Below are 13,952 nucleotides of genomic sequence, written 5' to 3'. Positions count from 1 at the left end.
GCCCCACTGGCTTTTAAAGCTTGATGTTTGGCGGTTTTCTCTCTCAGGGGCAGGTGTTAAAAGCTGCGGTTCCGGATGTGGGGTGCAAACGTATCACTCGTCAGGGAGAAGGGTTGTGAGTTTCCTCCCAACTGTGGGTCGCTGCACAGAGAATGGGGTTTATGGTGAGACTGTGTCTCAGCCTGTCCTACCGATTGGATGTGTTTTTCCCCTCTCATTCACCTGGTGGGTAGGAGTCACTTATGTAGTTTCGGGGTTTCTTTCACATGAAATTGTCCCGTAGGTAGCTGTAGATTTGATGTGCCTGGTGGCAGGAAATGCGTTCGGGGTCCTTCTACATTGCTACCTTGAAGTAAAACATTTACTGTTTTTGTTGTCTTTCTAGAGGACTTTAAGGTTCACCATAAGACTGAAAGGTGTGGAGGTTTCCCATGTGTCCCCTGAAGTACACAGCCTTCCCATTATCAACATCCTGCATCAGACGGTACATTGGTTACAACCGATGAACCTATATGGACACGTCATAATCACACGAGTCCATCGTTTACATTAGGGTTCACTCTTGGTGTTGTATTGGGTTGTCCAAAAAGTTCCTTCGGGTTTTTCTGTAAGATGTTATGGAAAAACCCGAACGAACTTTTTGGCCAACTCAATACATTCTGTGGGTTTAAACAAATGTATAGTGAAATGTATTCATCAACACAGTGTCACAGAGTATTTTCTCTGCACTAACAATTCTCTGCACCCCACTTATTCACCCTTCCTCTCCCCAACTCCTGGCAACCACTAATCTTTAAAAAATTTTTTTATATTTTGGCAACCACTAATCTTTTCACTATGTCCATAGTTTTGCCTTTTCTAGAAGGTGATATACAGCTGACCCTTGGACGATGTGGGGCTTGGGGGCAATGACCAACCATGCAGTCAAAAATTTATGTATAACATTACAGTCAGCTCTCCATGTCTGCCGTTCCACATCTGCAGATTCAAGCAACTACAGATTGTGTAGTACTATCATCCGTATTTAGTAAAAAAAAAAAAAGAAAATTTCCGTATATAAGTGGATCCTCAGGGTTCAAACCCATGTTATGCAAGGGTCCACGCTATTGGAATCATACAGAATGTAGCCTTCTTTCACGTAGAAATTAGTATTTAATGTTCCTCCCTGTCTTTTTATGGCTTGATATCTCATTTCTTTTTAGTGCTGAATAATATTCCATTGTCTGCATTTACGTGTAGTTTAGTCATTCACCTACTGAAGGACATTTTGGTTGTTTCCGTATTTTGGCAAATATGAATAAAGCTTCTATAAACATCTGCATGCAGGTTTTTGTGTGGACATAATTTTCAGTTCCTTTGGGTCAACACTGAGGAGCGTAATTGCTGGTTTATGTCCTAAGAGTATATTCAGTTTTATAAGAAATGGCCAAATTGTCTTTCAAAGTGGCTGTAACGGTTTGCATTCCCACCAGCAATTAGTAAGAAATGTTTGATGACTGAGACTGTCCTATTTTGCTCCTTACCTGTGCAGTCTTTCCTTGCTGAAAAGTACCCACCCCACACAAATTGTAGGCAAATAAAATATATGTCTGAGATTAATCTATATTGGCTATCTTTTAAAATTTATTTTATTTATTTATTTATTTATTTTGCGGTACGGGGGCCTCTCACTGTTGTGGCCTCTCCCGTTGCGGAGCACAGGCTCCGGACGTGCAGGCTCAGTGGCCATGGCTCACAGGCTCAGCCGCTCCGCGGCATGTGGGATCTTCCCGGACAGGGGCACGAACCCGCATCCCCTGCATCGGCAGGCGGACTCTCAACCACTGCGCCACCAGGGAAGCTCCCCTATCTTTTCTTTTTAATTGAAGTATATTTACAGTATTGTGCCAATCTCTACTGTACAGCAAAGTGACTCAGTTTTACACATATATACGTTCTTTTTTAAAAAATATTCTTTTCCTTTATGGTTTATCACAGGAGATTGGATATAGTTCCCTGTGCTTTACAGTAGGATCTTGTTTATCCATCCTATATATACTAGTTGCATCTGCTAATCCCAAACTCCCACTCCATCCCTCCCTCTCCTCCCCTCCCCCTTGGCAACCACAAGTCTGTTCTCTATGTCTGTGATTCTGTTTCTGTTTCGTAGATAGGTTCATTTGTGCCATATTCTAGATTCCACATATAAGTGATATACGGTACTTGTCTTTCTCTTTCTGATGTACTTCCCTTACTACGATAATCTCTACTTGCATCCACATTGCTGTAGATGGCATTATTTCATTATTTTTATGGCTGAGTACTCTTCCACTGTATATATGTACCACATCTTCTTTATCCATTCATCTGTCAATGGACATTTAGGTTGCTTCCATGTCTTGGCTATTGTAAATAGTGCTGCTATGAATATAGGGTTGCATGCATCTTTCTGAATTATAGTTTTGTCCAAGTATATGCCCAGGAGTGGGATTGCTATATCATATGGTAATTCTATTTTTAGTTTTCTGAGGAACCTCCACACTGATTTCCACAGTGGCTGCACCACCTTACTTTCCCACCAACAGTGGAGGAGTGTTCCCTTTTCTCCACACCTTCTCCAGTGGCTTTTATTTTTTCTTACAGATAGAGGTTTGCATGGCACCTGCTAATATTCTATTCTCTACTGTTATTATACTTTTGATTTTGATTTTTGGTGTCAGCCTATTTTTGCTGAATTACGTCTACTCATTTCTAATATAATATTAGATCAACTTTCTCTGGTTTTCTATCAGTTGTTTATTATCAATTTCATAAAAGTTTTCAAAATACTTCAAATTTGAAAAATTAGAGTTGTGTATATGTGTGTGTGAGTGTTTCCCTTTTCAAGTCTAGTATTATTTTCCTCTTTTTTCCTCCTTAAGCTTTCAGAGTTACTTTTTTTTTAACGTTTTTTATTGGAGTATAATTGCTTTACAATTGTGTGTTAGTTTCTGCTTTATAACAAAATGAATCAGTTATACATATACATATGTTCTCATAACTCTTCCCTCCTGCGTCTCCCTCCCTCCCACCCTTCCTATCCCACCCCTCTAGGTGGTCACAAACCACCTAGCTGATCTCCCTGTGCTATGTGGTTACTTCCCACTAGCTATCTATTTTACATTTGGTAGTGTATATATGTCCATGCCACTCTCTCACTTTGTCACAGCTTACCCTTCCCCCTCCCCATATCCTCAAGTCCATGCTCTAGTAGGTCTGTGTCTTTATTCCTGTCTTACCCCTAGGTTCTTCATGACTTTTTTTTTTCTTGGATTCCATATATATGTGTTAGCATATGGTATTTGTTTTTCTCTTTCTGACTTACTTCACTCTGTATGACAGACTCTAGGTCGATCCACCTCACTACAAATAACTCAATTTTGTTTCTTTTTATGGCTGAGTAATATTCCATTGTATATATGTGCCACATCTTTATCCATTCATCTGTTGATGGACACTTAGGTTGCTTCCATCTCCAGGCTATTGTAAATAGAGCTGCAATAAACATTTTGGTACATGACTCTTCTTGAATTCTGGTTTTCTCAGGGTATGTGCCCAGCAGTGGGATTGCTGGGTCGTATGGTAGTTCTATTTGTAGTTTTTTAAGGAACCTCCATACTGTTCTCCATAGTGGCTGTATCAATTTACATACCCACCAACAGTGCAAGAGTGTTCCTTCTCTCCACACCCTCTCCAACATTTATTTTTTCTAGATTTTTTGATGATGGCCATTCTGACCAGTGTGAGATGATATCTCATTGTAGTTTTGACTTGCATTTCTCTAATGATTAGTGATGTTGAGCATTCTTTCATGTGTTTGTTGGCAATTTGTATATCTTCTTTGTAGAAATGTCTATTTAGGTCTTCTGCCCATTTTTGGATTGGGTTGTTCTTTTGTTATTGAGCTGTATGAGCTGCTTGTAAATTTTGGAGATTACTCCTTTGTCAGTTGCTTCATTTGCAAATGTTTTCTCCCATTCTGAGGATTGTCTTTTGGTCTTGTTTATGGTTTCCTTTGCTGTGCAAAAGCTTTGAAGTTTCATTAGGTCCCATTTGTTTATTTTTGTTTTTATTTCCATTGCTCTAGGAGGTGGGTCAAAAAGGATCTTGCTGTGATTTATGTCATAGAGCGTTCTGCCTATGTTTTCCTCTAAGAGTTTGATAGTGTCTGGCCTTACATTTAGGTCTTTAATCCATTTTGAGTTTATTTTTCTGTATGGTGTTAGGGAGTGTTCTAATTTCATACTTTTACATGTACCTATTTTCCCAGCACCACTTATTGAAGAGGCTGTCTTTTCTCCACTGTATATTCTTGCCTCCTTTATCAAAGATAAGGTGACCATATGTGCGTGGGTTGGTCTCTGGGCTTTCTATCCTGTTCCATTGATCTATATTTCTGTTTTTGTGCCAGTACCACACTGTCTTGATTACTGTAGCTTTGTAGTGTAGTCTGAAGTCAGGGAGCCTGATTCCTCCAGCTCCATTTTTCGATCTCAAGATTGCTTTGGCTGTTCGGGGTCTTTTGTGTTTCCATACAAATTGTGAACTTTTTTGTTCTAGTTCTGTGAAAAATGCCAGTGGTAGTTTGATAGGGATTGCATTGAATCTGTAGATTGCTTTGGGTAGTATAGTCATTTTCACAGTATTGATTCTTCCAATCCAAGAACATGGTATATCTCTCCATCTATTTGTATCATCTTTAATTTCTTTCATAAGTGTCATAATATTCTGCATACAGGTCTTTTGTCTCCTTAGGTAGGTTTATTCCTAGATATTTTATTCTTTGTGTTACAATGGTAAATGGGAGTGTTTTCTTAATTTTACTTTCAGATTTTTCATCATTAGTGTATAAGAATGCCAGAGATTTCTGTGCATTAATTTTGTATTCTGCTACTTTACCAAATTAATTGATTAGCTCTAGTAGTTTTCTGGTAGCATCTTTAGGATTCTCTATGTATTTCATCATGTCATCTGCAAAGAGTGACATCTTTACTTCTTCTTTTCCTATCAGGATTCCTTTTATTTCTTTTTCTTCTCTGATTGCTGTGGCTAAAACTTCCAAAACTATGTTGAATAATAGTGGTGAGAGTGGGCAACCTTGTCTTGTTCCTGATCTTAGTGGAAGTGGTTTCAGTTTTTCGCCATTGAGGACAATGTTGGCTGTGGGTTTGTCATATATGGCTTTTATTATGTTGAGGAAAGTTCCCTCTGTGCCTACTTTCTGGAGGGTTTTTATTATAAATGGGTGTTGAATTTTGTCAGAAGCTTTCTCTGCATCTATTGAGATGATCATATGGTTTTTCTCCTTCAATCTCTTAATATGGTGTATTACGTTGATTGATTTGTGTATATTGAAGAATCCTTGCATTCCTGGAATAAACCCCACTTGATCATGGTGTATGATCCTTCTAATGTGCTGTTGGATTCTGTTTGCTAGTATTTTGTTGAGGATTTTTGCATCTATGTTCATCAGTGATATTGTCCCGTAGTTTTCTTTCTTTGTGACATCTTTGTCTGGTTTTGGTATCAGGGTGATGGTGGCCTCAAAGAATGAGTTTGGGAGTGTTCCTCCCTCTGCTGTATTTTGGAAGAGTTTGAGAGGGATAGGTGTTAGCTCTTCTCTAAATTTTTGATAGAATTCACCTGTGAAGCCATCTGGTCCTGGGATTTTGTTTGTTGGAAGATTTTAAATCACAGTTTCAATTTCAGTGCTTGTGATTGGTCTGTTCATATTTTCTATTCCTGGTTCAGTCTCGGCACGTTGTGCATTTCTAAGAATTTGTCCATTTCTTCCAGGTTGTCCATTTTATTGGCATAGAGTTGCGTGTAGTAATCTCTCATGATCCTTTGTATTTCTGCAGTGTCCGTTGTTACGTCTCCTTTTTCATTTCTAATTCTATTGATTTGAGTCCTCTCCATTTTTTTCTTGATGAGTCTGGTAATGGTTTATCAATTTTGTTTATCTTCTCAAAGAACCAGCTTTTAGTTTTATTGATCTTTGCTATCATTTCCTTCATTTCTTTTTCATTTATTTCTGATCTGATCTTTATGATTTCTTTCTTTCTGCTAACTTTGGGGGTTTTTTGTTCTTCTTTGTCTAATTGCTTTAGGTGCAAGGTTAGGTTGTTTATTTGAGGTGTTTCCTGTTTCTTAAGGTAGGATTGTATTGCTATAAACTTTCCTCTTAGAACTGCTTTTGCTGCATCCCATAGGTTTTGGGTCGTCATGTCTCCATTGTCATTTGTTTCTAGGTATTTTTTGATTTCCTCTTTGACTTCTTCAGTGATCACTTCGTCATTAAGTAGTGTATTGTTCAGCCTCCATGTGTTTGTATCTTTTACAGATCTTTTCCTGTAATTGATATCTAGTCTCACAGTGTTGTTGTTGGAAAAGATACTTGATACAATTTCCGTTTTCTTAAATTTACCAAGGCTAGATTTCTGACCCAGGATATCATCTATCCTGGAGAATGTTCCATGAGCACTTGAGAAAAATGTGCATTCTGTTATTTTTGGATGGAATGTCCTATAAATATCAATTAAGTCCACCTTGTTTAATGTATCATTTAAAGCTTGTGTTTCCTTACTTTCATTTTGGATGATCTGTCCATTGGTGAAAGTGGGGTGTTAAAGTCCCCTACTATGATTGTGCTACTGTCGATTTCCCCTTTAATGGCTGTTAGTATTTGCCTTATGTATTGAGGTGCTCCTATGTTGGGTGCATAAATATTTACAATTGTTATATCTTCTTGGATCAATCCCTTGATCATTATGTAGTGTCCTTCTTTGTCTCTTGTAATAGTCTTTATTTTAAAGTCTATTTTGTCTGATATGAGAATTGCTACTCCAGCTTTCTTGTGATTTCCATTTGCATGGAATATGCTTTTCCATCCCCTCACTTTCAGTCTGTACGTGTCCCTAGGTCTGAAGTGGGTCTCTTGTAGACAGCATATATACAGGTCTTGTTTTTGTATCCATTTAGTCAGTCTGTGTCTTTTGGTGGGAGCATTTAATCCATTTACATTTATGGTAATTATTGATATGTATGTTCCTATTCCCATTTTCTTAATTGTTTTGGGTTTGTTACTGTTGGTCTTTTCCTGCTCTTGTGTTTCTTGCCTAGAGAAGTTCCTTTAGCATTTGTTGTAAAGCTGGTTTGGTGGTGCTGAACTATCTCAGTTTTTGCTTGTCTGTAAAGGTTTTAATTTCTCCATCAAATCTGAATGAGATCCTTGCTGGGTAGAGTAATCTTGCTTGTAGGTTTTTCTCCTTCATCACTTTAAATATGTCCTGCCACTCCCTGTGACTTGCAGAGTTTCTGCTGAAAGATCAGCTGTTAACCTTATGGGGATTTCTTGTGTATTATTTGTTGTTTTTCCCTTGCTGCTTTTAATATGTTTTCTTTGTATTTAATTTTTGATAGTTTGATTAATATGTGTCTTGGTTTGTTTCTCCTTGGATTTATCCTGTATGGGACTCTGTGCTTCCTGGATTTGATTAACTATTTCCTTTCCCATATTAGGGACATTTTCAACTATAATCTCTTCAAATATTTTCTCAGTCCCTTTCTTCTTCTCTTCTTCTTCTGGGACCCCTGTAATTCGAATGTTGGTGCGTTTAATGTTGACCGTCTCTGAGACTGTCCTCAGTTCTTTTCATTCCTTTTTCTTTATTCTGCTCTGCAGTAGTTATTTCCACTATTTTATCTTCCAGGTCACTTATCCGTTCTTCTGCCTCAGTTATTCTGCTGTTGATTACTTCTAGAGTATTTTTAATTTCATTTATTGTGTTGTTCATCATTGCTTGTTTCCTCTTTAGTTCTTCTAGGTCCCTGTTAAATGTTTCTTGCATTTTCTCTATTCTATTTCCAAAATTTTGGATCATCTTTACTATCATTATTCTGAATTCTTTTTCAGGTAGACTGCCTATTTCCTCTTCATTGGTTAGGTCTGGTGGGATTTTACCTTGCTCCTTCATCTGCTGTGTGTTTTTCTGTCTTTTCATTTTGCTTATCTTACTGTGTTTGGGGTCTCCTTTTCATGGGCTACAGGTTCATAGTTCCCGTTGTTTTTGGTGTCTGTCCCCAGTGGCTAAGGTTGGTTCAGTGGGTTGTATAGGTTTCCTGGTGGAGGATACTAGTGCCTGTGTTCTGGTGGATGAAGCTGGATCTTGTCTTTCTGGTGGGCAGTTCTACGTCCGGTGGTGTGTTTTGGGGTGTCTGTGGCCTTATGATTTTAGGCAGCCTCTCTGCTAATGGATGGGGCTGTGTTCCTGTCTTGCTAGTTGTTTGGCATAGGGTGTCCAGCACTGTAGCTTGCTGGTCGTTGAGTTAAGCTGGGTGCTGGTGTTGAGATGGAGATCTCTGGGAGATTTTCGCCGTTTGATATTATGTGGAGCTGGGAGGTCTCTTGTGGACCAGTGTCCTGAAGTTGGCTCTCCCACCTCAGAGGCACAGCCCTGACGCCTGGCTGGAGCACTAAGACCCTGTCCTCCACATGGCTCAGAATAAAAGAGAGAAAAAATAAGAAAGAGAAAGAAAGGAAGGAAGGAAGAAAGAATTAAAAAGTAAAAAAAAAAAAAAAAAGCCACACAGAACCCTAGGACAAATGGTGGAAGCAAACCGATACGGACAAAATCTCACACAGAAGCATACACATACACACTCACAAAAAGAGAAAAAGGGAAATATATATATATATATCATTGCTCCCAAAGTCCACCTCCTCAATTTGGGATGATTTGTTGTATATTCATGTATTCCACAGATGCAGGGTACATCAAGTTGATTTAATCCACTGCTCCTGAGGCTGCTGGGAGAGATTTCCCTTTCTCTTCTTTGTTCTCACAGCTCCCAGGGGCTCAGCTTTGGATCTGGCCCCGCCTCTGCGTGTAGGTCGCCTGAGGGCGTCTGTTCTTGGCTCAGACAGGACGCAGTTAAAGGAGCAGCTGCTTCGGGGACTCTGGCTCACTTAGGCCTGGGGGAGGGAGGGGTATGGATGCGGGGCGAGCCTGCGGCGGCAGAAGCCAGAGTGACATTGCTGCAACAGCCTGAAGCACGCTGTGTGTTCTCCCGGGGAAGTTGTCCCTGGATCCTGGGGCCCTGGCAGTGGTGGGCGGCACAGCCTCCCCGGAAGGGGGTGTGGAGAGTGACCTGTGCTCGCACACAGGCCCCTTGGTGGCGGCAGCAGCAGCCTTAGCGTTTCCCGCCCGTCTCTGGGGTCCGCGCTGTTAGCCGCGGCTCGCGCCCGTGTCTGGAGCTCCTTTAAGCGGCGCTCTGAATCCCCTCTCCTCGCGCACCAGCAAACAAAGAGGGAAGAAAAAGTCTCTTGCCTCTTCGGCAGGTCCAGACTTTTTCCCGGACTCCCTCCCGGCCAGCCGTGGCGCACTAACCCCTGCAGGCTGTGCTCACGCCGCCAACCCCAGTCCTCTCCCTGCGCTCCGACCGAAGCCCGGGCCTCGGCTCCCAGCCCCGCCCGCCCCGGCGGGGGAGCAGACAAGCCTCTCGGGCTGGTGAGTGCCGGTCGGCACCGATCCTCTGCGCTGGAATCTCCCCGCTTTGCCCCCCGCACCCCTGTGGCTGCGCTCTCCTCCGCGGCTCCGAAGCTCCCCCCTCCGCCACCCGCAGTCTCCGCCCGCGAAGGGGCTTCTAGTGTGTGGACACCTTTCCTCCTTCACAGCTCCCTCCCACTGGTGCAGGTACCGTCCCTATTCTTTGTCTCTGTTTCTTCTGCTTTCTTTTGCCCTACCCAGGTACGTGGGGACTTTCTTGCCTTTTGGGAGGTCTGAGGTCTTCTGCCAGCGTTCAGTAGGTGTTCTGTAGGAGCAGTTCCACGTGTAGATGTATTTCTGGTGTATCTGTGGGTAGGAAGGTGATCTCCGTGTCTTACTCTTCCGCCATCTTCTCAAATCTCCGAGAGTTACTTACTTTAACAGCGTTCTCAGTGATCATCTTTTGACGAATAGATGATTTCATTTCTTTATTTTAATCTTTTCCAGTTTTTTTTTTGAGATATAATTGACATACCTCACTGTGTAAATTTAAGATTTACAGCGTAATGGTTTACTTACATATAGTGTGAAATGATTTCTGCAGTAAGTTTAGGTAGCATCCATCATCACGTATAGATACAATAAAGAGAGAAAGCAGAAAAGAAAAATTCCTTGTGATTTACTCTTAGCTGTCATATGTTATCATACAGCAGTGTGAGCTGTAGTCAGCATGCCGTACGTTATATTTGTAGTCCTATTTGTCTTATAACTGGAAGTTTCTACCTTTTGACCACCTTCCTCCAATCTTCCCATGCCCCCACCCCCAACCTCTAGAAACCACAAACTAGGTCTTTTGCTTTGAGTTTTTTTTTTTCTGATTCCACATATAAGTGAGATCATACTGTATCCATCTTCCTCTGTCTGACTTATTTCACAAAGCATAATGCTTAAGTTCCATCCAAACTGTCACCAATGGAAGGATATCCTAGTTTTTCAGAGTTGAATAATATTCCATTGTATATATATGTATCACATGTTCTGTATTCATTCATCAGTGGACACTTAGGTTGTTTCCATATCTTGGCTGCAGTGAACATGGGGTGAGATACCTCTTTGAGATGATGATTTCATTTTCTTTGGATGTATACACAGAAATGGGATTACTAGGTCATAGGGCAATTTTATTTTTAATTTTTTGAGGATCCTCTATGCAGTTATCCATAGTGGTTGTACCAGTTTACAATCCCACCAACGATGCACAAGGGTTCCCTTTTCTCCACACCCTCATCTATCAGTACATCTATTATCTCTTATCTTTTTATGACACCCATTCTAACAGGTGTGAGGCGATATCTCATTGTGGTTTTGATTTTCATTTCCCTATGACTAGTGATGTTGAGCACCTTTTCATTGTACCTATTGGTCATTTATATGTTGTCTTTGTAAAAATGTGTATTCAGATCATCAGCCCATTTTTAAATTGGATTATTCATCTTTTTGCTTTGAGTCATATGAATTCGTTATATATTTTTGATATTATCTTAAATATATGGTTTGTAAGCCATTTTTCCCATTCCATAGATTGTCTTTTCCCTTTGTCGATTGTTTTCCTGTGCAGAAGCTTTTTAGTTTGATGTAGTCCCACTTGTTCATTTTTTATTTCGTTGCTTGTGCTTGAGGGGTCATATCCAAGAAATCATTGCCAAGCCTCGTGTCAAGGAGCTTTTATTTTTCCTAGGTTTTCTTCTAGGAGTTTCGTGGTTTCAAGTCTTTAATCCATTTAGAGTTAATTTTTGAGTGGTGTGAGATAGAGGTCAAATGTCATTGTTTTACATGTGAATATCCAGTTATCCCAGGACCATTTATTGGAGGCTGTCTTTTCTCCATTGAGTATTCTTGGTTCCTTTGTCAAATATCCGTTGACCATATATGCTTGGATTTATTTCAGGGCTCCTGACTGTTTCATTGATCTATTTGTTTCTATACCAGTACCATACTGTTCTGTAGTATAGCTTGAAATTGGGAAGTGTGATGCCTCCTGCTTTGCTGTTCTTTCACAAGAGACTGCTTTGTCTATTTGGCATCTTGGTGGTTTCACACAGCCTTCAGGACTGTTTTCCTACCTATGTAAACAAAATAAAATGCCACTGAAATCTTGATAGGGATTGCACTGAATATATAGATGGCTTTTGGTAAGACTGACATTTTAATATTACTAATTCTTCCAATCCAGGAACACGGGACACCTGTCCATTTCTTTGTCTTTAATTTTTAAACATCAATGCCTTGTAGTTTTCAGAGTAGAGATCTTTCAACTTTTTGGTTAAGTTTATTCCTAAGAATGTTATTGTTTTGATGCCATTGTAAATAGGATTGTTTTCTTGATTTCTTTTAAATTAATTAATTAATTAATTAATTTTTGGCTGCGTTGAGTCTTCATTGCTGTGGGTGGGCTTTTTCTAGTTGCGGCCAGTGGGCGCTGCTCTTTGTTGCGGTGCGTGGGCTTATCATTGTGGTGGCTCTCTCGTTGTGGAGCATGGGCTCTAGGTGCATAGGCTTCTGTAGTTGTGGCACGCAGCCTCAGTAGTTGTGGCACACGGGCTTAGTTGCTCTGTGGCATGTGGGATCTTGCCAGACCAGGGCCTGAACCCCCGTCCCCTGTATTGGCAGGTGGATTCTTAACCACTGCACCACCAGGGAAGCCCTCTTGATTTCTTTTTCAGATAATTTGTTGTTAGTGTACAGAAACACTACTGGTTTTTGTATGTTAATTTTGTATCCTCCAATTTTATTGAATTTGTTGTTTAGATGTAACAGTTTTTCGGTGGAGTCTTCAGGATTTTCTACATATAAAATTTTACCATCTGCAAATAGAGACTATTTTATTCTTCCTTTCCAATTTTAATGCCTTTTATTTCTTTTCTTGCCTGATTGATCTGGCAAGAACTTCCAGTATTATGTTAAACAGGGTGGTGAGAGTGGGCACCCTTGTCTTGTTCCTGATCTTAGAGGAAAAGCTTTCAACATTTCACCATTGAGCAGTATTAGCTGTGAGCTTGTTATATCTGTTGTTTATTATGTTGAAGTATGTTCCTTCTGTTCCTAATTTGTTGGAGTTTTTTTTAAATCATAAAGAGATGTTGAATTTTGTCAAATGCTTTTTCTGTGTCAACTGCAATGATCATATGATTTTTTCTTTCATTCTATCAACATGATATATCACACTGATTTGTTTATGTTGAAACATCCTTACCCATGAGGGACAAAGCCCACTTGGTCATGGTAAATGATCCTTTTAATGTGCTACTGAATTCAGTTTGCAGAACCTTTGCATCTATATTCATGAGGGATATTAGCCTATGGTTTTCCTTTCTGGTAGTGTCCTTACCTGGTTTTAGTATCAGGCTAGTGCTGGCTTCATAAAATGAGTTTAAAGGATTTCCTCCTCTTTGATATTTTGAAAGAGTTTGAGAAAGATTGATGTTAATTCTTCAAATGTTTGTAAAATTCACCAGTGAAGCCATCTGGTCCTGGACTTTTCTTTGTTGGGACATTTTTTTTTTTTTTTTTTTGCAGTACGCGGGCCTCTCACTGTTGCGGCCTCTCCCGTTGTGGAGCACAGTCTCCAGACGCGCAGGCTCAGCGGCCACGGCTCATGGGCCCAGCCGCTCCGCGGCATGTGGGATCCTCCTGGACCGGGGCACAAACCCGCGTCCCCTGCATCGGCAGGTGGACTCTCAACCACTGTGCCACCAGGGAAGCCCTGTTGGGACATTTTTGATTACTGATTCAATCTCCTTACTAATAATTGGTCTATTCAGACTATTTCTTCCCACTTCAGTCTTGGTGGTTTGTATGTTTCTAAGAATTTTTCCATTTCTTCCTAAGTTTTCCAGTTTGTTGGTGTATAGTTGTTAATAGTAGCCTGTTATGATCTTTGTAATTTTGTGGTATCATTTGTAATGTCTGTTTTTCATTTATAAGTTATTGATTTGGCCCTTCTCTCTTTTTCCTTTGGTTAGTCTAGCTAAAGATTTGTCAATTTTGTTTATCTTTTCAAAGAACCAATTCTTATTTTGGTTAATCTTTTCTATTGTTTTCCTGTTCTCTGTTTCATTTATGTCTGCTCTAATTTTTATTATTTCTTTCCTTCTGCCAACTATAGTCTCAGTTTGTTGTTCTTTTTCTTGTTGCTTAAGGCACAGAGCTACATTGTTTGTTTGGGATATTTCTTCTTAATGTGGGCATTTATTGCTATAAACTTCCTTCTTAGAACAGATTTTGCTGCATCCCATAAGTTTTGGTATGTTATGTTTCCATTTTTGTTTGTCTCAAGATACTTTATTTCTCCTTTAATTTCTTCTCTGACTCATTGATTGTTCAGAAGAGTATTTTTACTCTCCATGTATTTGTAAAATGTTCACTTTTCCTCTTATTGATTTCTAG

Source organism: Lagenorhynchus albirostris, chromosome 21 (assembly GCF_949774975.1).
Source record: "Lagenorhynchus albirostris chromosome 21, mLagAlb1.1, whole genome shotgun sequence".
NCBI classification, from domain to species: domain Eukaryota; kingdom Metazoa; phylum Chordata; class Mammalia; order Artiodactyla; family Delphinidae; genus Lagenorhynchus; species Lagenorhynchus albirostris.
This window is presented reverse-complemented; position numbering follows the sequence as displayed.